Genomic DNA, 23,816 nt, shown 5'->3' on the forward strand with positions numbered 1-23,816 from the left:
CTGGCTTGACCTGTGTTTCTGTGTGTCTGTCTGTCTGTCCATAGTCCCAGAAGCGCTATAACTCCAGAATGCCTGTCAGGAGTGGCTTTTCTGAGACTGGAGCCCGGGACAGCCACCCAACGTGCGAGTAGAGATGGCTAAGGACATTTCCAGCCCAGCAGTTGTCATGGTAACAGCCAGGGCGGGCCAGGCAGGGGACGTGCAGAACCACGTGGGCTTGACCTTTCTGTGGGTGTCAGGTTTGAGCGGGAGCTGGGGAAAAACAGCAACAACTGCTTCCCTCTGGCCCAGCCCTCAGGCTTCCGGGCTGGGCTGAAAGGAGAGAGGGAGAGATTTAGAACTGGGACAGCTGGCAACAGAGTGAGAGGAGGGATAGAGCGTTAGCCATCTAGAGAAACCACAGGAGAGAGGCACAGGAGCACAGGCTCACACACATGCGCGGGCACACATCCTCCCAGGGTTGTCACCAAGACTCCCGTCGTGAACTGACCTGTGGAGGGCACCAGACGTCCTTCCTGGAGGCTCAGTTTGTACATCACCAGCCGGCAGCTCTGGGTGGGTGGTTACTAAAGGTCAGTTCCCCACACTCAGAGCTTCCCTCCCCTCCAGACTCCTTCAGATCAAATGTCACTTTTTCCATATTGCAAAAGCTTGATTGCTCTAAGGAAAATATGCTAAAAGAAAAAGAGCCAAATTATTCTTTCAAAAATAGAAATATTATAAATGCAAAAGTCCAAAGAAAAACACTGAAAATAAGACGTTCTAATCCTTGCTCTGCTTCCCCAGCTCTGAAGGTCCCTCCACAGTTTCTTCCTCTGCCTGCCAAGTCAGGGGACAGAGACAAGGCTGGACCCCAGTCCACTTCTCTGACAAGGGCGCAAGAAGGGAAGCCAAATCAGTGGTTGCTTGTGTGTGAAGGAGGCTTGGACTCACAGCAACCCCTCCCAGCTCATACACACTCACTCCACTCCTTCTCTTTCTCCTATTGGATTAGACATAGGAACCAGGAAAAGGTGTCCACAGGTGCCCTGTTAGCCCCAACCCCTTGAGGGAGAGGCAAGAGGTACAGGGCATCCTCCGGTCAGCTCCAGAGAGAACACCTCTCACCTGTGGAATTCATTTCCAGACTTTCTAGTCATGGCCACCCAAGAGATCTCAAGCCTTCTGGGACATAGTGCTATGGAAAACAAGACCACAAACTCAGAACGAAAAATAAGGTCTTGTCATGTACTGAAAACCCACATTCAGGAAAGACATGAAGGGGGCACTCATCAGCCAAGAGGTGGGTGCCTTAACACACCGGCTTTCCAGGCTTTCTTTTATATAGCAATACAACCCAAATCCCCTTGGAGAACTGAAGGGGAGGTCTTGTGATTCTCAACAGGAGAGGGGATGGCAGACCCCGTGGTCATTAAGTTAGCACACTTCCAAAAGGCTATTTGTGTGCTCGCTTCGGCAGTCCATATACTAAAATTGGAACGATAGAGGGAAGATTAGCATGGCCCCTGCGCAGGGATGACACGCAAATTTGCGAAGCATTTCACATTGTTTTTACATTGTTTTGTACACCTGTGGGGACAGAGCCCCAGAAAGCAGTTTCCAGGCTCCCGGCCTCACATGGGAAGGTGCTGGCTCAGGTAGTAAATGGCCATCAACTGTGATTGGATCGCCATCAGCTGTGGCTAGTTGGCTGTCACCTGTAACCAGTGAGCCATTGGCCACTAATATAACTGCTGTGGCTACACTAGCAGAAAAAATGGGGGCTAGCAAGAAGATGGTGGCTGAGACTGCAAGCGGTGCAGTGAGGGTTGTGAACAGTGTGGCTCCTGCTTCCTGTGTCTCCAACCCAGCTGTCAGCGAGAATATAGTAGTATGACTCCCCTGCCTATGGCTCCGTGGGTGTTCCTTTTTGGCTTCACCGTGTCCTGCGTTCTTATGTGAGGAACGGAAGCTGAGACCCCGCCTGGCACCCTGCACGACAACACCTGAAACTAATTTAAAAAAAAAAAAAAAGGCTATTTGAAATGAGTTCTGATTTCATATATTTGAAAGTGGTCACAGTGGTTCTGAAGCTCTAGTCTTTTTGAGACTCACCTTTCTTTCTCTGACTCACAGGTTTGTGTTGTGTCCTCTGTTTGGGAGTTGGTTGACATGACCTCCTAGTTCTGCCCCTATAGAATCACCAATGAACGCTCCTGCCCCTCCCCGGGGACAGGGTAGGTTCTGGAAAACTTCAGGTACCTGTGCCTCCAGAGCAGTGGGCAGAGGACAGAGCAGTGACGCCCCACACACGAGGCCCAGGCTCCACTTTAGGACACATGCACTGCACCATTCCTTTCCCCTAGTTGTGGTTGTTTTCTCTGCATGAAATTCAGCTCAAGGCTATGTCTCTCCTTTTTTGTTCTGTCTGAGCCCTTTCCCTCCAGTTCTACCTTTTCTCTGCCCCTCAACTCATTGCTGATCCCCCCCATCTCCAGCTCAACACCTGGGGTTGGGACAGCGCCCTAGGGATGCCAATAAAGTTTCGGAGCATCTGCCCAGCACCTGAAGTGGTGTAAGCTGGGGAGTGTGCATCAACTTGGCAATTGCTCCTGCCAGGCCTATGACCCCCGATGGCTTCCCTAGAATCCATCCCTTGTCTCTCCATTTATGCTCTGGGCCAAACCTACCCCAGCTTCTGGATGCTCACTTGGACAGGTCACCTGCTATTTCATGCCCCATGGCTTTGCTCACTCTATTCCTTTTGCCAAAAACAAATTTTCTGATGAATCCATGTTCTGCTTTAAGGCTCAACTCAAATGCCACCATACAAGTAAATCTTCCCTCGATCTACCCCTAGGTTACTCTGTTGCCCACGGAACTTTTTATCACTATCACAGGAGTCATGTCTCTGGTTTCACACCGCTCTCCGCCACTAGAGGGCGTGCTCTCTGGAATGGTCTGGGTAGAATTGATCTGTGGATCTCCAGTGTCACTCACTGAGTATTTGTAATTGCTGTTGGCCCTCACCCAGAATGGATTCTTAGTCTGGGGTGTGAGCCTGCGGAGAAGGTCCCAGACTCCCCAGAGACAATGGCATACCTGCATACCAATGAGTAATGGGTGGTGGTACTGTCCTGCCTCCCCTCCTTTGTCAGAACACAACCCCATCCTGCTGCAGGTCCTATAGTGCCATGCTGGCTGCAAGACAGGGGACTCCTCACCTCTGAGAAAACAACGGCTTAGCCCATTGGCACCCATTGGCTGGAGCAGTAACCCCTGGCTGGCATCTGATTGCTTTCTCTCCAGCCCTGGGCAGCTGTCTCCTATAGTTGTCCAAGCCTACTATGGCTTTATAGACTACTCTTGCTGCACTAAAGAGAGCCCTAGAGAGCAGGCTTAGAGTGGGAAGCCAGGGCTGGGGCATCCTTCCCGTCTTCCTCTCTCTCCCTCCTCCTGGCTGGTTGCAGCTGTGCTGCGTGATGTGGAACTGAGCACAGTCTTAATTACCGCTCAGCCCTGCTCATTAATGTCTCTGGAAGCCAGAGAAGCCCTGAGTTAGAAGTCTCCATTGCAGTGGGGGCGAGGGCCCCAGATTTCCTGGGTGATTGCTAGTCCCACTTCTTGTGGATTGGGTCTGTGTGACTTGGGATCCTTTTGGACCTCCAAAGGGGATGCCCCTCCCTGGGATGGGTTAAGGGCTGGCGCTGGAGGGAAGAGAGGGAAGGCTAGGCCTCTTCGTGGGCTTTCACTTGTGTGCACAAAGCATCATGGGAACAGCACTGCAAGCAGAGAGATGAACAAATGATTAAATAAACCAAATGTGCTCAAATCCAGCACACTGATGACTTATCTATCTTCGAAGCGACTTAAGCAAGGAGCCTGGTGCATTGTTCAGCCAATCTTTCTTTTTTTCTTCTTTTTTTTGTAACAGAAATGGAATAAAGAACTGTGAAGTGCCTGAATACTGGACAAAAGGAAGCTGAGTGAAGGAGGAGAGGAGGGGCGGACACTGGAAATTATAAACCCATAGGCCTGGCTTTAACATTTGGGGAAACTCCTTCACAAATATCAACTTGTAAACACTCTAGAAGATCAAATGAAATAATACATGTGAAAGCACTTTCTGAACTGTAAAGGGCTATAGAAATATAAGGTGTTACGTTATTATGTAATATTTCTGCTCAGTGCAGACTATAAAACAGATGCTACGGGGAGGCTGGAGATTTATGATAATGGCTCATCACTGGCAAGGCACTCACACAATTTGGGCTGTTTCATTTAATTAGTCACTGCCTCTCGTATAGACTACTGCAGAAGCCTTCTAAGCGGCTTCCCACCTCCACCTTCTTGATTGTTTCATTCATCGTATATGCCACTGCTGGGTTCATTTTCCGATGCACTCTGATCAAATACTTGCAATATTCCTCTTGCCGACTGCATAGATCCTGGAAACCCTGGCTTAGCAGTCAAGATCCTCCATAATCGGGTCCCACATGACTGTCCCAACCTGATTTCCCTCCTTCCATCCGGGCAGACGTAGGCTCAGAAAGATCAAGTCACTTTTCCAAGACCACACAGATACCAAGTGACAGATCCTGAAATCAAGCCCTCAAACCCTGAACACCTGACTCCAAAACTAATGCTCTTTCTAGTCCATCACTTTTTCACTTTGATGGATACAGCTGCAATGAGGATCTTCCCACATACAGCTTTTTTCTTCTTTAAAAAAATTTCCTCAGGACAAATTCCTAGGAGTGGGGTTACCAGGTCAACAGACATTAATATTTTTATGACTGCATGAATTAACATTACGCTTTGCAAAAGGGCTGAGCTGATTTATATTTTAGCCAGTGATATAAATATATACAAGTTTCACCAGACACTCCTCTCTATTGGGGATAACATTTGAATAAATTACTAATTGAATAAGTTATTTCTTTGTTTTAATTTGAATTTCTTTTGACTATTAAGATGGAATATTTTCCATGCACCAGTTCACAATTTCTATTTTGTCTTGTATGAATTATGTGTTCATATCTATGGCTCACATAATTATTCAAGTCTTCATGTTTCAGAAGCTGCAATGTAAAAAAAAATAAAAGAAAAGCCAATCTTGAAGGGCAGATAGGGTACACTCGGTGAAATCAGAGCAGAGGTCTCTATCTGATAAACGCATGCAAATAAGCTGTATCTTGAGTAAATCTTTAAAACAAAATTGAGGTCAACTAACTTAAAATACTAGTCTACATTTAAAGGGAGAACTTAGGAGACAGCAAATCCTGGACTCAGACTATACTTGTCCTGACCGTGTCAATGTGTTGTAACACAAACATTTATTATTTAATTTCTGAATCATTTTGGTAACTATGTAATTGTCCTAAAACAGCAACGCTTTCTTTTTTTATGTTATGTTATGTTAAAAATTAATTTTTGACCAAGTTGAGCATACACATGGAATAAAAGTCAAAAGATATAAAAAGGATATACAGTGGAAACATCTCCCACTTTCCCATCTTCTAATCCCGGTTTCCCTCCTGGGAGACAGACAGTATTATCAATTCCTTGTGTATTTTCCCAGGAATATTTCAGGCATATGTGAGTCTACATGTATATTTTCAATAGAAAGGATAGCATACAATACATGCTGATTTGTACTTTGCTGATTTGGAGAACATTCCATATCCGCTTAAATATATTTTTAGAAAGCTTAAATACATTTTTAAAATGATAGTGTCCAATGGGTGTGCTCTATTCCATGAAAACCCAGTAAATAAAAATCTACATATATCAAGCAAGTGTTTGTGAGGTATTTACTTCACAAACCAAGCTTTTATGTGTGTAGAAATCCTCTATTAAGCCAACTTCACACATTTCAGTTTTGATTCATTTCATTGAATTTATGTTTATATATTTATGACAGAAACATTCCATGAGAAGCAAGGTCCATTTAAGTCAGAAATTATGTTTTAAGCAAATCTATTGTTAAAGAGTATACTTTGGTCAAAATGATATATCCTGATCTTGTCAAAAAGCAGTTGTGTGTTTGAAAAAGTTGATCTTATATATTTCTTGTATCTTTTTAAAAACCACAAATGTAATAATTCTGCCTTCTCATTTATTTAACAAACATCAATGGCATGAAGCGCAAAGGAAAAGACGTTCAATATGAGTTGACAGGAGATACACTGTCCAGGGTCCTCTGGACTACGTGGTAGGGCCCAGCCTCCCAAGCTCTTTTGTCCTAATCCAGCGCGAGACTAGAATTTTACCCTGGATCACGTCAAAGGGTTGGGACCTACCCTACAAATATCCCCAACTTTTTTCCAATACTGACCCCAGGGCCTGTGTCTGTGGGGTTATTGAGAACTGTCCTGTGCTTCAGCCTATGGCATCTTTAGGGGTGTAAGTCTCACGTGTTTACTACCTGTTGTGTAAAAGCAGCTTTCTTTCTTTGCTCCAAAATGGTTTTGGGGCAGCAAATTGGCATTATCTGCGGAATGAGTCATTGTTCACCCTATCTGTGTATGGTATAATCTTTTAAACTATGATCTTACGTCTCTTTGGAATTTATCTTTCCAAACCTAGGGACTCAGCCCTTCTAAATACCTGCTTTCTAATTGTATAGTTAGAAAGTATCACACAAGTAACTTTATTTGTTCATTTGTTCATGTAGTATTCACATCTTCTCCCAATCTTTGTTCAAATGTTACCTCCTCAATGTGGCCTACCTTGATTACTCTATTTAAAATTGAAACATTTCCTCCTCCTGTACCCCCTTATGCTCCTTATTCTGCTCCATTTTTCTATATTAGTTGGCACCTTCTAAAACTATATGTTCTTTTCTTATTTATTACGCATATTCTTTATTGTACATCTCTTTCTTCCAGGATGTAAGCTCCATTTTGTCTGTTGAATTGCTGATGTGTCCCAAGAATCTAGAACAGGGCCTGGGACATAGTAGTTCCTCCATAAATACAGTATTTGTTGAAAGAAAATGGTGTGAGCTCCTGCTATGTATAAGACACTGGGCAAAGCATGTTGAGGCCTCCAAGGATGAATCTCCTGTGAATCCTAACCTCAAAGAGCCCAGAGTCTAGCCCTGGAGCTGAGACATGGCACTAATAACTACAGTCCAAGACAGAAACTACAGTACAGAAAAAGAGCTATACGGTTAGAGGAAGAGAAAGAGAAAGCTTTCAGGCATGAAAAAGCTGAGGAGAGGGGATGGCCGGTTAGCTCAGTTGGTTAGAGCATAGTGCTGGTAACACCAAGGTTGCTGATTCGATCCCCACATGGGCCACTGTGAGCTGCGCCCTCCTTAAAAAAAAAAAAAATGTGAGGGGAGGCATGAGCAGAGACATGGCATGGGCTGAGGAGTCAAAGACAGCAACTGAGTCCTGAGTCTGCCCTAATTGAATGAGGTTGGCTTGTTATAAGCTCCTCATCTGCAGATCGAGGGTCAAAATATTTATCTTAGAAGAATCATAAGGGCCAAAGGAGATAATGCCTATGCATAGCCAATGGTGGAGAGCATCTGGTATGAAGTTCATGATGAACTAATAGTGTCCATCAACAGGGAAGCATGAATTATGACATATAATAAATATTATAAATCATTAAAATGATAATTACAAGGGATGTGTAGTAGCATGAAAACCAGCCTATGACTGCCATTAAGTAAAAAACAGGCAGACCATAAAATTGTCCATGATTACAACTGGGTAAAAATAATTCAAAATCGGGGCCGGCCCGGTGGCTCAGGCGGTTAGAGCTCCGTGCTCCTAACTCCGAAGGCTGCCGGTTCGATTCCCACATGGGCCAGTGGGCTCTCAACCAGGTTGCCAGTTCAATTCCTCGAGTCCCGCAAGGGATGGTGGGCAGTGTCCCCTGCAACTAAAATTGAACACGGCACCTTGAGCTGAGCTGCTGCTGAGCTCCCGGATGGCTCAGTTGGTTGGAGCCTGTCCTCTCAACTACACGGTTGCCGGTTCGACTCCCGCAAGGGATGGTGGGCTGTTCCCCCCTGCAACTAGCAACGGCAACTGGACCTGGACCTGAGCTGCGCCCTCCACAACGAAGACTGAAAGAACAACAACTTGAAGCTGAACAGAACCCCCTACAACTAAGATTGAAAGGACAACAATTTGACCATTGCTCCCCCAATAAAGTCCTGTTCCCCTTCCCCAATAAAATCTAAATATATATATATATATATATATATATATATATATATATATATATATAAAACTTAAAAAAAAAAATTCAAAATCGGCACAAAATTAAATCAATTCTAGGATTAGTCTGGTAGGAATGAGAATCAATTTACCTAAATATGCTCCTTTGATTTTTGTAATTCTGATTTTTTTGTCAGCATTTAATTTTGATACATGTCAAACTTACAGAAAAGTTGCACAATATATACGAGGAATTTCCAAATGCTTTTTCCCCCATCACCAATTATTTGCATGTTTGCATCCCCTCCTCTCTCTCTCTCTCTCTCTCTCTCTCTCCCTCTTCCTCCCTCCCTCCCCCCTCCTTCTCTCTCCATATATGCATGCATTTCCTAAGAATAAGGACATTCCCTTACATAACCACAGGATAGATTTCCTACTGTTTTTACCGATAAAAAGGCCTAGAAAGTATATCTTTTTGTCCTGAGATCCTGGGCTACAGTCTCACTAGGTTCAGGATGCAAAGCTCTTCTCTGCAGTCTTTGGGCCTCTCACATCTGGAATTACAAGTAAACCACCAGGTCAGTCATGCTGCAGGTGGGGAGGGCCCCCTTAAAGTGCCTGGGAAGCAGAGTGGTATATTGTGCTTTGCCAGGTTGCATGGGGGAGGGTCTGAGATGGAGCCACCCCGGGGAGGCTCCTGTTTCAGGACCGGAATCCTGCAGGTGTAGGGCCAAAGAGATTTCTGTGACTCAGGAAACTTGGCCACTTGAACTGAGCTTCCCTGGGGAATGGAATCTCAAGGTAAACTCACTTAGCTGCCTACAGGCTCCCCACCCAGAGTCTGCTGAAAATGTTTCTTCAAATCACTGAGCTCGGAGGACCAATCTACAAGTGCTGAAGCCAGAGGTGGTTAAACAAGAGTCTGTCCTTTGAACTCCTAAGCTTAGAGCCGCTGTTACACAAGGAGGATTGTTTTTATTGGAGAAATGAGTCTGTGTGGAGGGGCCCTGGACAGTGACTAATGTAGCAGCCAGGTAGAAGGATGGAAGAGGTTTCCCATTAGCTTAGGGATAAGGGCCTGCACACATATAATCAATTCATACACACTATGACCAGGGAACCAGTCTACCCCACTCTTTCCTCAGTCCTTCAGAGTTACCAGACCCCGGGTGTTCCTGTCTCCATATTTGCAGCCTTCCCCTCATGCCCAGCCAGGACAAGCGCAAGCAGAACAGATCCCACACTCTGCAGCCCATGGGAAGGAAGTTAGCATTATTCCAAGCCCTCACCTCCACCCCCATGGGTCTGGCTCTGGCCTTGAGGCCCAGGCCTGGTCCCATCCAAGGCCCAGGGTTAATGAATGGCCTTGCCCTTACTACGACCTTCCCTCCACCCTGGGGCGCTCCTTCTCCCCCTGGATCTGTTACTGTTAACTCTGTGATTTGGAGGTGTCGGCCTTTCTGCATCTGTTTCCCCATCTATAAAAAACAATGACGTTTACCTCAGAGGGTGGTGGTGAGGGAGAAAAGAGACCTTACATGTGAAAGCACATGACTAATTGGGGCAAGTGTTAGTCAAATCTCAAGCTTGCCCATGGGAGCAGCCAGTCTGACCTCTCTTAATTTATACGCTGCGAGTGCCTATGCTGAAGGTCATAAGCTGCTCAGTCAATATCAATAGCTGAGGCTGATTTTTATTGAAAAGGTTATTGACTATTTTCACCTATCATATTGACAAAATTACTGACAGACCACAGGTTGCAGAGCCCTCTTATATACCAGAATTAGGAGAATAACTGGGCATAATCCTGATACCTGGATACAACAATTAGGAATATTTCGCACATTCCTTTTAAGTAAGCAATTCCCCTCATAGGAGTCAATCTATCAGAAATATTCACAAATGTGCACAAGGTCAAATGACAAAGGCATTCATTACAGCATTATTTGTAATAAAAAATATATGGAGGCAATCTGAATGTCTAAACTTAAGGAACTAAAGGAATTGTGGTGTTGTGATGTTGCCATGCTATGGGGGGCAGCTTTCAAAAATAAAGACAGATCCCAAAGCAACCTACAGATTCAATGCAATGCCTACCAAAAGTCTAATGGTATTTTTCATAGAAATAGAACAATCTTAAAGTTTGTATGGAACTACAGAAGACCCCAAATAACCAAAGTTATCTTAAGAAAAAAGAACAAAGCCAGAGGCATCACACTTCCTGATTTCAAACTGTATTATAAAGCTATAGTAATAAAAACAGTATGGTATTATTGCTGGAAGATGGGTTCTTGGTATTGCCACAGGAAAGAATTCAAGGATGCACTGAATAAGCCAAACAAGCAGTGGAGGTCAGGAAAAGAGCAACTGCCCCTTAGAATAAGGAAGCCTAGGAATTTCTTATTTTCAAAATGAGAGCACAAAATATTTAAGTTTTTGGAGTGGTGTTACAGGCACACCTAGGCAGGTCCTCACTGACCACTCCTTCCCATCAGGAGTTGGGATTCTCTTGTACTTATTTGGGCCTTGTCAGAACTGCCATGGTGACACAGGGGATAGAGATTTTCCTGCCTGCAATGCTAATAATATTAGAATCCATTATAATTAGCTAAAGTTCACCTTGAGGGGCAACATGGCATCCTGGATCTGCTCTCAGCCACCGAAATCTAGTCTGGCTGGTCTGGTAGCTGCACTTTTTCTTAAGAATGATCTCATCTCCTCCCTCCTTTGTCCACCCTTACTTCCTCCTTCCTTTCTTCCCCCTCTTTCTGCAGCCCTATTCTTTTTGCCTATGGTCACGGTATTGGCATAAAAATAGACAAATAGATCAATGGAACAGAATAGAGAGCCCAGATATAAAATCATGCCTATACGGTAAATTAATTTACAACAAAGAAGCCAAGAATAGGGGCACCATTTGGCTCAGTTGGTTAGAGCATGAGCTCTGAGTGGTAGGGTTGCCAGTTCTATTCCCACATGGGCCAGTGAGCTGCACCCTCCACAACTAGATTGAAGACAGCGAGTTGCTGCTGAGCTCCCGGAAGGGTGGCTGGATCGCTCAGTTGGTTAGAGCACGAGCTCTCAACAACAAGGTTGCCAGTTCAAGCGACTGGACTTAGAGCTGAGCTGCGCCCTCCACAACTAGATTGAAAGACAACGACTTGGAACTGATGGGCCCTGGAGAAACATACTGTTCCCCAATACTCCCCAATACAATTAAAAAAAAAAAAGGAGCCAAGAATATACAATGGGGAAAGGACAGTCTCTTCAATGGTGTTGAGAAAAGTGGACAGCCACATTCAAAAAAATGAAACTGGACCCAAATCTTACACCATACATAAAAATCAACTCAAAATTAATTAAAGATTTGACTTGAATATAAAACCTGAAACCATAAAACTCCTAAAAGAAAACATAGGAGGTAAGCTCCTTGACATTGGTCTTGGCAAGTATTGTTTTTGGATTTGACACAAAAAGAAAAGGCAACAAAAGCAAAAATAAACAAGTGGAACTACATCAAACTAAAAAGCTTCTGCACAGCAAAGGAAACCATTAACAAAATGAAAAGGCAACCTATGTAATGGGAGAAAATATTTGTAAATCATACTCTGATAAGGGATTAATATCCAAAATATATAAGGAACTCATACAACTCAATAGCAACAAAACAAACAAACAAACAAAATTTGGTTAAAAAATGGGCAGAAGAACTGAGTATTTTCCCAAAGAAGACATACAAATGCCCAACACGTACATAAAAAGATGCTCAACATCACTAATCATCAGGGAAATGTAAATGAAAACCACAATGAGATATCACCGCACTTTACAATGGCTGTCATAATAAATAAATAAATAAATAAATAAATAAATAAATAAATAAATAAATAAAACAAGAAATAGCAAGTGTTGGCGAAGATGTGGAGAAAAGGGAACACTTGTGCACTGCTGGTGGGGATGTAAGTGGGTGCAGCCACTATGGAAAACAATATGGAGGTTCCTAAAAAAAATTAAAAATAGAACTACCATATGGTCCAGCAATTCCATTCTGAGTATTCATCCAAAGAAAATGAAAGAGATACTTGCAACCCCTTGTTCATTGCATTATTATTTACAATAACAAAGACATGAAAACAACTTAAGTGCCCATCAATGAATGAATGAAGAAAATGTGATATATGTATACAATGGAATATTATTCATCCATAAAAAGAAAAAGATCCTGCCATTTGCAACAACATGGGTGGACCTTGAGGGCATTATGCGAAGTGAAATAAGTCAGACAGAAAAAGACAATACTGTATGATCTCACTTATTTGAGGTTGCCAGAGGTACAGATTGGGTGAAGTTGGCCAAAAGGTAGAAACTTCCAGGATTGAGATGAATAAGTTCTAGGGAATGTAATGTACAGCATGATGACTATAGTTCACAATATTGTATATTTGAAAGTTGCTAAGAGAGTAGATTTGAAAAGTTTTCATCACAAGAAAACAATTTGTAACAATAGGAGGTGATGCATGTTAACTAAACTTACTGTGGTGATCATTTTGCAGTATATACATATATCAAATCATTATGTTGTACATGTAAAATGAATACAATGTTATCTGTCAATTATATCTCAAAACTGGAAAATAAGATCAAATTCCAATCTTGCTCCAGTTTAGAACTCCCCAGTACTCCCAAGGCTCTTTAGATGACCTCCAATGCGCCAGCCCTACCTCACCCTCCACATGCTGTCCTCCAACCCCAACAAACTCCCTTCACTATCACAAACATGTAGATCATAATTAGTTGTACCAATCTCACTAACACTTTTCACAGATCCACAGTAGAAAGCATAACTGAAAAATACGTTGTAACCCACTAGGGCAAAATATCCTACGACTTAAGTCCATATCCGGCTACTGCCTAATTCCCTAACCTTAGAAAATCTTTTCATGGCATTTCACCCAATGATGATGACAGAAGTAGCTAGAGGTACTACAATAAATTCCATATTTATCAGAGCATAAAACACATTGAAGTGGTAAATACACTAATGTTTTACAATGATGAAAAAATGACAGATTACTGTGTAGTGACGTAGAAAGATTTTATGTTTTTAAGCAAAAATGGCATGTTACAGAATTGCTTTCTTGTGTTTTTTTTTTTAAGGAGGGTACAGCTCACAGTGTCCCATGCGGGGATCGAACTGGCAACCTTAGTGCTACTAGCACCATGCTGTAACCAACTGAGCTAACCGGCCACACCAGAGTTACTTTCAATGATCCAAAACAGTGCCTAGCACATAGTAGGTAATGAACAAATACTTACTGAATTAAAAGAATACAATTGTAGACTGTTTTTTGTTTTTTTTTTAAATTACCACCCCAACACCACTTATAAACAAACCCATATATTTTCGTGTGCCTAAAAAAAAGGTCTGGAGGGACAGTAACCACTGTTAACTGTGTTTACCCTTGGGATATGAGCAGCTTTAACTTTCCCTGGCTCTGGTCTACAGAGCCCACATCATGTAAGTTGAGGCTGCAGTGGGTAGCCCATGCACATACCTGGTAACTCCCAGGAGGTGGTATTGGAGGGGCCTTTAGTCCTGTTCTTTCAGTGGGAAAGAACAGAAAAGCCCAACCACTACTCAAGGTAACTTGCAGGGTCAGAGAGACAAAAGTCAAAGACAAGATGTGTCGTTATTGGGGCGGCCGGATGGCTCAGTTGGTTGAAGCATGAGCTCTGAACAGCAGGGTTGCAGGTTCGATTCATGCATAGGTCAGTGAGCTGTGCCCTCCACAGCTAGATTGAGGACAACGAGCTGCTGCTGAGCTTTCGGAGGGGTGGCCAGATGGCTCAGTCGGTTGGAGCAGGAGCTCTGGGCAACAGGGTTGCCCATTAGATTCCCTCATGGTATGGTGGGCTGTGTCCCCTGCAACTAAAGATTGAGAGCAGCAACTGGACTTGGAGCTGGGCTGCACACTCCACAGCTAGATTGAAGGACGATGACTTGGAGCTGATGGGCCCTGGAGAAACACACTGTTCCCCAATATCCAATATTCCCAAATAAAAATTGGAAAAAAAAAAGGTGTGCAATTATTCAGGACACTGCTTTATTTATACCTAAGGAGAGACACGGGAGTACGAAACCCCAGGGGCCTAGGCCTTGGGCAGGCCAGACACTGTGGGAGGGTGGCTTCTAAGACTTGGAGAACCCAGGCCAAGGCCAGCTCATATGCCCTGAGCAGGGGGTCATGCTTCAGCGGCTGAATCTGAAAGTCTCAGGTTTCTGTGCTCAAAGCTTAAGGGAGAAAAAGGGGTGTCATTCGGAGTCAGCTCTCGGGTATGTGTGAGGCGCCAGGGCAAGGTCAGAGGAACTCTTGGATCTGGGTGAGAGGTCACTTAAGAGCAGCAGGGTCCTGAAGGGGATAGGCAGGCCTCCCTGAGATTTGAGAAGTGGGTACAAAACAGTATGGCTTTGGAATAGTCAGAAGGAATTTTTCAACATTTAGGAGACATAAAATAGTTTGGGGACTTCTAGAGGAAGGGGTCACAATTTGCTTCCAATTTGCCAGGATGAAGTCTGCCTCAGTCTGCTCAGGCTACTATAACAAATTACAATAGACTGGGTGGCTTAAACAACAGACATGGCACAGTTTTGGAGGCTGGGAAGTCTAAGATGAGGGTGCCAGCTTGGTTGAGTTCTTGGTGAGGGTCCTCTTCCTGGTTTGCAGAGTCACCTTCTTGTATCCTCATGTGGTACACAGCGGCTCTGGTCTTTTTCTCTTCTTATAAAGACACAAATCCCACTATCACATTGGGAGTTAGGGCTTCAACATATGAATTTGGGGGATATACAAATATTCAATCCATAACAGGGTCTGAGTGACTGCAGTGCAATCAAGACAGCTTACAAACACTCCCAGGCCTGTCAGAGCAGATAGCATCCTGAGGCCAGAGTAAGGGCAAAGAGGCAAATGTCCACCCTAACGCCTTCCAGGCTCTCAGAGGCAAGGCAGATCCCAGTGGTTTCCCCATCATGCTCCAACAGATCTGGTCCTTTCCAAAGGTAAGGGCTGGAGGTGATGAAAGCAAGCCAAGACCCCAGCAGGGGACAGACAGAAGGACCTCTCAGGCATTTAGGTCAGGATTGCTGGGAGGCTGGAAAAGCTGAAAGCCTAGGGAATCTCTGCTTTACAAGCCATGACTAACTTGTAAAGCCTATCAAAGTTGTACTTGGATATATGTTATCATATTTAATCCTCATAACAATACTGAAAGAGGCATTTATTTATCAATCAATAAGTCCATTTTCACCAAGGAAAACCCATTTTAACATTCATTATGATAATTAGTGAAAGACCAGATACAGATAAGCTATAGAGATAGCTGAAGCACTTGTAATAGCCATCTCTGGAGTACGGACTTGATATTTTGAAATCACCTTTGTTGAGGGATGATTTACATATAATAAAATATACCCATTTTAAGTATATTAATTTCAGTGTACATCAAGTACATTAAAAGCAACTTGATAAGTTTTTCCAAAGGTATACACCCATATAACCATCATTCCAAGAGGACAGAGCATTTCCATCACCTGAGAAAGTTCCTTCATGCCTTTTTACAGTCAATTCTCCCACCCCCATTGTCACCAGGAAACCACAGATCTGCTTACTATAGCTTAATTTTGTCTGTTCTAGAATTTTATATAAATGAAATCATCCAATATGTCCTCTTTTGTGTCTGGCTTCTTTCATTCAGCAAATATCTTTAAGATTCATACATGTTATATATCAGTAATTTGTTCTTTTAAACTATTGACTTATCTTTAATTGTATTGGCTATACTACAATTTATTTAGCCATTCTCCAATCAATGGATATTTTGGTTGTTTCTGATTACTGTGACTAAAACTGCTATGAATATTCATGCATAAATCTTTCAGGGGATATATATTTCATTTCTCTTGGATAAATACCACAGAGTGAAATTACTGTTATGTTATATATGTTAACTCTGTTTTTTTAAACTGCCAATCTGTTTTCCAAAATGGTTTTACCATTTAACGCTCCCACCAGCAGTGAATGAGAGTTCCAATTACTCCATATCCTCACCAGTACTTGGCATTGTTAGTCTTTTTAATTTTAGCCATTCTGGTGGATATACATCTCATCATAATTTTAATTTGCATTTCTCTGTTGGCTAATGATACTGAGAATATTTTCATTAAACATTTATGTATCTTCTTTAATGAAGTGTCTATTCCAACTTGTGTCTGTTTATTTTTTACAATGTATTTTTAAAAGAAATTTCATTCAGCAAATTTTTACAGACGGGAATGGAGTAATTATGGTTTCCTTTTTATAGGGAAGGAAAGTAAGTCCAGAGGAAAAGACTTACCCAAGCTTTCTTACAATAGAAAACCAGCAGTTTGTGGCAGCAATTCCATGTTATTCTGATCAACTATCTGTACTGCAAAGGGAGGACTGTCATCTTCAAGCTGTGCTGCCTGGTAGGCTTTATCCAAGGTACTCAGATGTCTGAGCATGAACTATCTGTTATTTAAGCTTCTTGCCCAGTGAAAATAAAATTAAAAAGCATACTTGCAACGAATTAATAGAAAGACATTTTATGTTCATGGATCAGAAGACTTAATATGATTGAGATACTAATGCTCCTCAAATTGATCTACAGATTCAACATAATCCATATCAAAATCCCAGCTGGATTTTTAAATAGAAATTGGTAAGCTGATTCTAAGGTTTGTATGGAAATTTCAGGGAGCCAGAGTTGCCAAAACAATCTTGGAAAAAAGAACAAAGTTGGAGAACTCACACTTCCCAATGTCAAAACTTACTATAAATTCATACTAATCAAGATAGTATGGTGCCAGCATAAGGATAGACATAGAGCAATAAAATAGAATTGAGAGTCCAGAAACAAACCTTTATATTTACAATCAATTGATTTTTCAACAAGGGTGCCAAGACAATTCAATGGGGGAAAGAATAGCCTTTTCAACAAATGGTGTTGGGATAACTGGATATCCAATCTCAAAGGAATAAAGTTGGACTCCTACCTCCCACTTACATACACCATATATTTCTTAGGAGAAAACATAGGCATAAATCTTTGTGACCTTGGGGAGGGCAAAACACAAGTGACAGAAGAAAAAAATAGATAAATTAAACTTTATAAAAATTAAAAACTTTTATGCTTCAAAGAACACCGTTAGGAAAGTAAAAAGACAAACCACAGAATGAGGTAAAGTATTTGCAAATCAGATGTCTCATAAGGGGCTTGTATCTAGCATATATAAAGAACTCTTACAACACAATAATAAATGACAAATAATCCAACTAAAACACATGAGCAAAGGATCTGAATAGACATTTCTCCAAAGAAGATGCAAATGACCACTAGCCATCAGGGAAATGCAAATCAAAACCACAATAAGATAACATTTCACACCCACTAGGATGACTACGATCAAAGAGACAGATAATAACTGTCCTCTAGGATGTCGAGAAATTGGAACCCACACACAGGGCTGCTGGAAAACAGCCTCGTAGTTCCTTAAAAGGTTAAACATAGAGTTATAACACCTAGGTATATAACCAAGAGAAATGAAAACATACGTCCACAAAAAAACTTGTACATGAATGCTCATAGTAGTGTTATTCATAATAACCCCAAAGTAAAAACAACCCAAATAGCCATCAATTGATGAAAGGAAGGTAAAATTCCATACAATGGAATATTATTTAGCAATAAAAAGGACTTAATTACTGACATATACAACAACATGGATAAACCCTGAAAACATTAGGCCAAGTGAAAGAAGCCAGTCTCAAAAAACCACATATTGTATGATTCCATTTATGTAAAATGTCCAGAATGGGCAAATGTATAGAAAAGTAGATTTGTGCTTATTTAGATCTGGGGAGGGAGTTTTGGGGGAAATAGGGCATGGCTACTAATGGATACAGTTTCTTTTGGGGGTGATGAAAATATTCTAAAATTGATTGTGGTGATAGTTACAGAACTCTGTGACTATACTAAAAAACATTAAATATTATACTTTAAACAATTAGGTGCACTAAAAAACAATTGTGCAAATGTCCATTTTTATAAATTATTAAACAATTTATTAATTGGAAGATTATTTTATATAGTTATTTTATTATTTTATAAAGTACTTTTATTATAAGCCCAGAGTGCATAATGCAAAATGATACCACTATACAATACACTTCATATTGGTTAAGTTATTTGTTGAAATTATATCTGTATAGTGCATCGATCCTGCTTCAAAGGCAGGAAGGACTTCCAGTATGATCAACAATGTGTGGACCGAGAGGCAGAAGAAAATAGAAAATATGCATAGAATTAGGTACAAAGCAAATGTGTTTTCCTCAGCATTTTATCCACATTATTGTTCTGAAATGAAAGAACAGGTTCTAAACATTAAAACAAGCATACACATAAAAACAAGGAAATGACACAATTTGTAAAACACATTTTCACACACACACACACAAACACTCAAACTGGCAGCTGTGGTCACATCTAGAGGCAACTAGACAGTGTTGGTCGGGGATGCATCCCAGTTTCCCCAAGGAAAGGAACATTTCCTGATTTGCCATCTATGCAACCTTGCATCATTAGCACCCCTAACCTAAGTGCAGAGAGGAGAGGAACCACCAGTGTACACCAAGTTGTCTTTTTTCTTTCAGGGGGTGCCCCTGTGTTTCCAGGAGAAGGGTTGGAGGAGAAGGTGCAGGACATTCTCAGGGGTGCAGTAGAGGGTGCTCAGCTCGAAGGTGGCCTCAGCAAGCAGCACTGCCACCTTGTGGCTTTGGATGGTCCCTTATCCCACCTCTGGATAAGGCCCCAGGGACCCTCAGTGGGGCTCCTTCATATTCTTGGAAGAAAACATTGGGTAATTCAGTAACATTCCTTCAAGTATAATTTTTATTATTCTTTCTTAATAAAAAGTAATTCATTTTCATGTTCCAAACTTTAAAAAGTAGAAGTAGAGAAAAAGAAAATAATAATAATTACCTGTTAATTCAACCCTCAGAGATAACCAAGGTTAGGGACTGGGATGTATATCTTTCCAGTCTTTTTTCTAAGCATTTTTTTTTTAACAAAAATGTTATCATACAGTACATACTGTTAGTTTTCCCATAAACTAAATATATTACATGAGTATCTTTCCACTTGTTAAATATTGCTCTTGGCCATCTTTTTTTTAATTAAGGAAAAAAATTTAAATATACTAAAGTAGAGGGCATAGTAGAGGGGTTCCTATATACAAACCACCCAGCTTCAACAATTATCAACACATGGCTAAACCCAAAACATTTTTTTTATAGTTGCATGGTATTCCTTCTTTCTTTTGGTGGCTGGTCCTAGTTCATTTAAAGTCATTTATTGTCAAGCATTTAAATTCTACCCATTTTTTCCTTGACATAATACTGGGATGAACATCTTTGTTTCTGAATCTTTACAAAAATTCATGATTATTTTCTTGGTTAAATTCCCAAGACAAAGTGGATATGAAGTTTGTAAGGTGCTTCATATATTACCAAGATATTTTCCAGAATGACTGAATTAAGAGCCATTTTAACTATAAAAAAATTGAGGACCTTCTCCCCATATGATAGTGAGGAGAAATTGGTAGAGAAAACTTACAATGATTGTTTAAAAATACTATAAATTCAGCAATCTTTTAAGGAAACAAGAAAATTCCCAAATAAGCAATCTAATTACACATAAAGGAACTAAAAAAAGAAGAACGAACAAAAACCAAGTAAAGAGAAGTTTAGGAAATTGTTAAGATCGAATGGAAATAAACAAAATAGAAATTAAAAGAAAAATAGAGACTATCAATAAAACTAACAGATACTTCCTTGAAAAGATAAATAAAGTAGACAAACATTTAGCCAAACTTTTCAAGAAAAAAGAGAGCCCATATAAATAAAATCATAAATGAAAGAGAAGTTACAATCAACATCACAGAAATACAAAGAATCATTAAAAAATACTTTGAACAATCATATGCCAACAAACTCAACAATTTAAAGGAAATGAATAGATTTCTAGAAATATATAACCTTCCAAGACTGAACCAAGAAGAAATATAAAATTGAAACAGACCAATTACTAGCAATGAAATTGAAGCAGTAATCAAAAAACTCCCAACAAATAAAAGTTCAGATGGCTTCACAGGTGAATTCTACCAAACATTCAAAGAATTAATATCTATCCTTCTGAAACTATTTCAAAAAATTGAAGAGGAAGGAATGCTTCAAAACTCACTTTGAGGCCAGCATTACCCTCACACCAAAATCAGATAAAAACATTACAAAAAAAGAACATTATAGGCCAATATCCTTGATGAATGTAGATGTAAAAATTCTCAATGAAATATTAGCAAATCAGATTCAACAATACGTTAAAAAGATTATATACCATGACCAAGTGGAAGTCATCCTAGGGATGTAAAGATGGTTCAACATCATAAATTAATTAACATGATATATTACATTAATGAAGTAAAGGACAAAAACTATATGATCATCTCAATAGATGCAGAAAAGGCATTTAACTAGATTCAACATCCTTTTATGATAAAAATTCTCAACACAATGGGTATAAAGGGACATAGCTCAACATAATAAAGACCATATATGACAAACCAACAGCTAATATCCTACTCAGTGGTGAGAAGCTGAAAGCCTTTCCTCTAAGATCAGGAATAAGACAAGGCTGCTCACTCTCACCACTTCTATTCAACAGAGTATTGGAAGTCCTGGCCACAGCAATCAGACAAGAGAAAGAAAAGGCATCCATATTAGAAAGGAAAAAGTAAAACTCTCATTATTTGTGGATGACATGATATTACACATAGAAAACCCTAAAGACTCCACCAAGAAACTACTAGAACTAATAAATGACTTCAGTAAAGCTGTAGAATACAGAATCAATATACAGAAATCTGTGTTTATATACACCAATAATGAACAACCAGAAAAAGAAATTATGAAAACAATCCTAGTTACAATTGCATCAAAAAGTATAAAATACCTAGAAATAAGTTTAACCAAAGAGGTGAAAGACCTGTACTTTAAAAACAATAAGACATTAAAGGAAGAAATTAAGCAAGATACAAATAAATGGAAGGATAAACTTTGCTCATGGACTGGAAGGATTAATATTGTTTAAATGTCCTTACTACCTAAAGTAATATACAGATTAAATGCAATCCCTCTTAAAATACCAATGACATTCTTCTCAGAATTAGAACAAATAATCCTAAAATTTATATGGAATCAAAAAAGCCCCTAAACAGCCAAAGAAATCTTGAGAAAGAACAAAGTGGGAGGTATTTTGCCCCCTGATATCAAACTATACTACAAAGGTACAATAATTAAAACAGTAGGGTATTTGCATTAAAAAAGATATATAGGTCAATGGAATAAAATAAAGAGCTCAGAAATAAACCTTCACTTATATAGTCAATTAATCTATGACAAAGGAAGCTAGGACATACAATGAGGTAAAGACAGTCTCTTTAATAAATGGTATTGGCAAAACTGGAAAGATACATGCAAAAAAGAAAGAGAGAAAGAAAGAAAGAGAGAAAAAGAAAATAGTGGACCATTTTTTTTTACACCATATACAAAAATAAACTCAAAATGGATTAAAGACAAATGCTAGACCTGAAACCATAAATCTCCTAGAAGAAAACATAGGTAGTAAACCCTTTGACATTGCTCTTAGCAATATCTTTTTGGATATATCTCCTCAAGCAAGGGAAATACAAGAAAAAATAAACAAATGGGACTACATCAAACTAAAAACTTTTTGCACAAAGGAAATCATCAACAAAATGAAAAGACAACCTACTGAATGGGAGAAGATATTCACCAATGATACATCTGATAAGTGGTTAATATCCAAAAAATATAAGGAACTCTTACAACTTAACACCAAAAAGAGGAAAAAAAAAATCCGATTAAAAAGTGGGCAAAGGAACTGAATAGATATTTCTCCCAAGAGGACGTACAGATGGCCAATAGACATATGAAAAAATGCTCAATGTCATATCAGGGAAATGCAAATTAAAACCACAGTGAGATATTACCTCACTGTGATATCTCACCTGTCAGGATGGCTATCATCAATAAATCAACAAATAACAAGGGCTGGCAAAAATATGGAGAAAAGGGAATCCCCACACACTGTTGGTGGGATTGTAAATTAGTGCAACCACTATGGGAAAAGTATGGAGATCCCTCAAAAAATTAAAGATAGAGCTGCCATACAATCCAGCAATTCCACTTCTGGGTGTTTATCTGAAGAAAACAAAGACACTAATTCAAAAGAATATATGCACCCCTATGTTCACTAAAGCATAGCTAGTAATAGCCAAGATATAGACACAATCTAGATATCCATTAATAGACAAATGGATAAAGAAGATGTGGTATATCAGGTAACCCCAGGGTAGTCACAGGTAGTTGTGACCTGGGCCTGCACTGGAGACCCTCCCATGAGACCCCAGAACCAACATACTTGGAGGTAGGCTTCGGACCACAGCAGAACATCACCCAATTAGCACAAGTGGCACACCCAAAGAGCGGTCTCAGCAGATATCAGAGCTCACTAGGGCAAATCCTGCTCCATGGGGTAAGCCCACTATACAGCAGCCCTTAAGCTGTGGACATGGCGAAACCCCACAGCAAATCAGCCTGAGGGTCAGTTCCACCCACTGATGTGCCAACGACAATCAAGGCTCAATTATAACAGGAGGGCACATGCAACCCACACAAGGGACATTCCTGAAATACCCAGTGCAAGTGACCAGGGAGAATGCCACTGGGCCCCACAGGGCATTTACTACATAAGGCCACCCGGCCAAGACTGGGAGATGTAGCAGATCTACCTAATACATAGAAACAAACACAGAGAGGCAATCAAAGGAGAAAACAAAGAAAAGCACCCCAAATGAAAGAACAGGAGAAAACTCCAGAAAAAGAACTGAACAAAATGGAGGCAAGCAACTACCAGATACAAACTGCAAAATACTGGTTATAAGGATGTTCAAGGAACTTAGTGAGAGCTTCAACAAAGAGATAGCAAGCAGAAAAAAGGACATAGAAACCATAAATAAGAACCACTCAGAAGTGAAGAATACAATAACTGAAATGAAGAACGCACTAGACGGAATCGTCAGCAGACTAGATGAAGTAGAGGATCAAATCAGCAATGAGGAAGACAAGGTAGCAGAAAACACCCAATCGGAACAGAAAAAGAGTTGTTTTAAAATTAGAATAGTTTAACATCAAGTGTACCAACATTGGCATCATAGGGGTACCAGGAGGAGAAGAGAAAGCAAGGGATTGAGAACCCATTTCAAGAAATAATGACTGAAAACTTTCCTAACCTGGCAAAGGAAATAGATATACAAGCCCAGGCAGCACAGAGGGTCCCAAACAAGATGAACCCAAACAGGCCCACACCAAAAAAAACACACCACACACTATAATTAAAATGGCAAAGATGAAAGAAAAAGAGAGAACCTAAAAGCAGCAAGAGAAAGGCAACAAGTTACTTATAAGGGAGCTCCCATAAGATTTCTTAGATGATTTCTCAACA

General features: G+C 40.6%; 1 non-coding gene across 1 annotated transcript; it reads left to right on the top strand.

Moving 5' to 3' along the window:
- Nucleotides 1-1,443: 1,443 nt before the first annotated feature.
- On the top strand, nt 1,444-1,550 carry LOC141570983 (U6 spliceosomal RNA). The gene has a single exon (XR_012495408.1). It is a non-coding gene; the product is annotated as a U6 spliceosomal RNA (small nuclear RNA).
- The last annotated feature ends 22,266 nt before the right edge of the window (nt 1,551-23,816 follow it).

Source organism: Rhinolophus sinicus, linkage group LG03 (genome assembly GCF_036562045.2).
Source record: "Rhinolophus sinicus isolate RSC01 linkage group LG03, ASM3656204v1, whole genome shotgun sequence".
Lineage (NCBI taxonomy): Eukaryota > Metazoa > Chordata > Mammalia > Chiroptera > Rhinolophidae > Rhinolophus > Rhinolophus sinicus.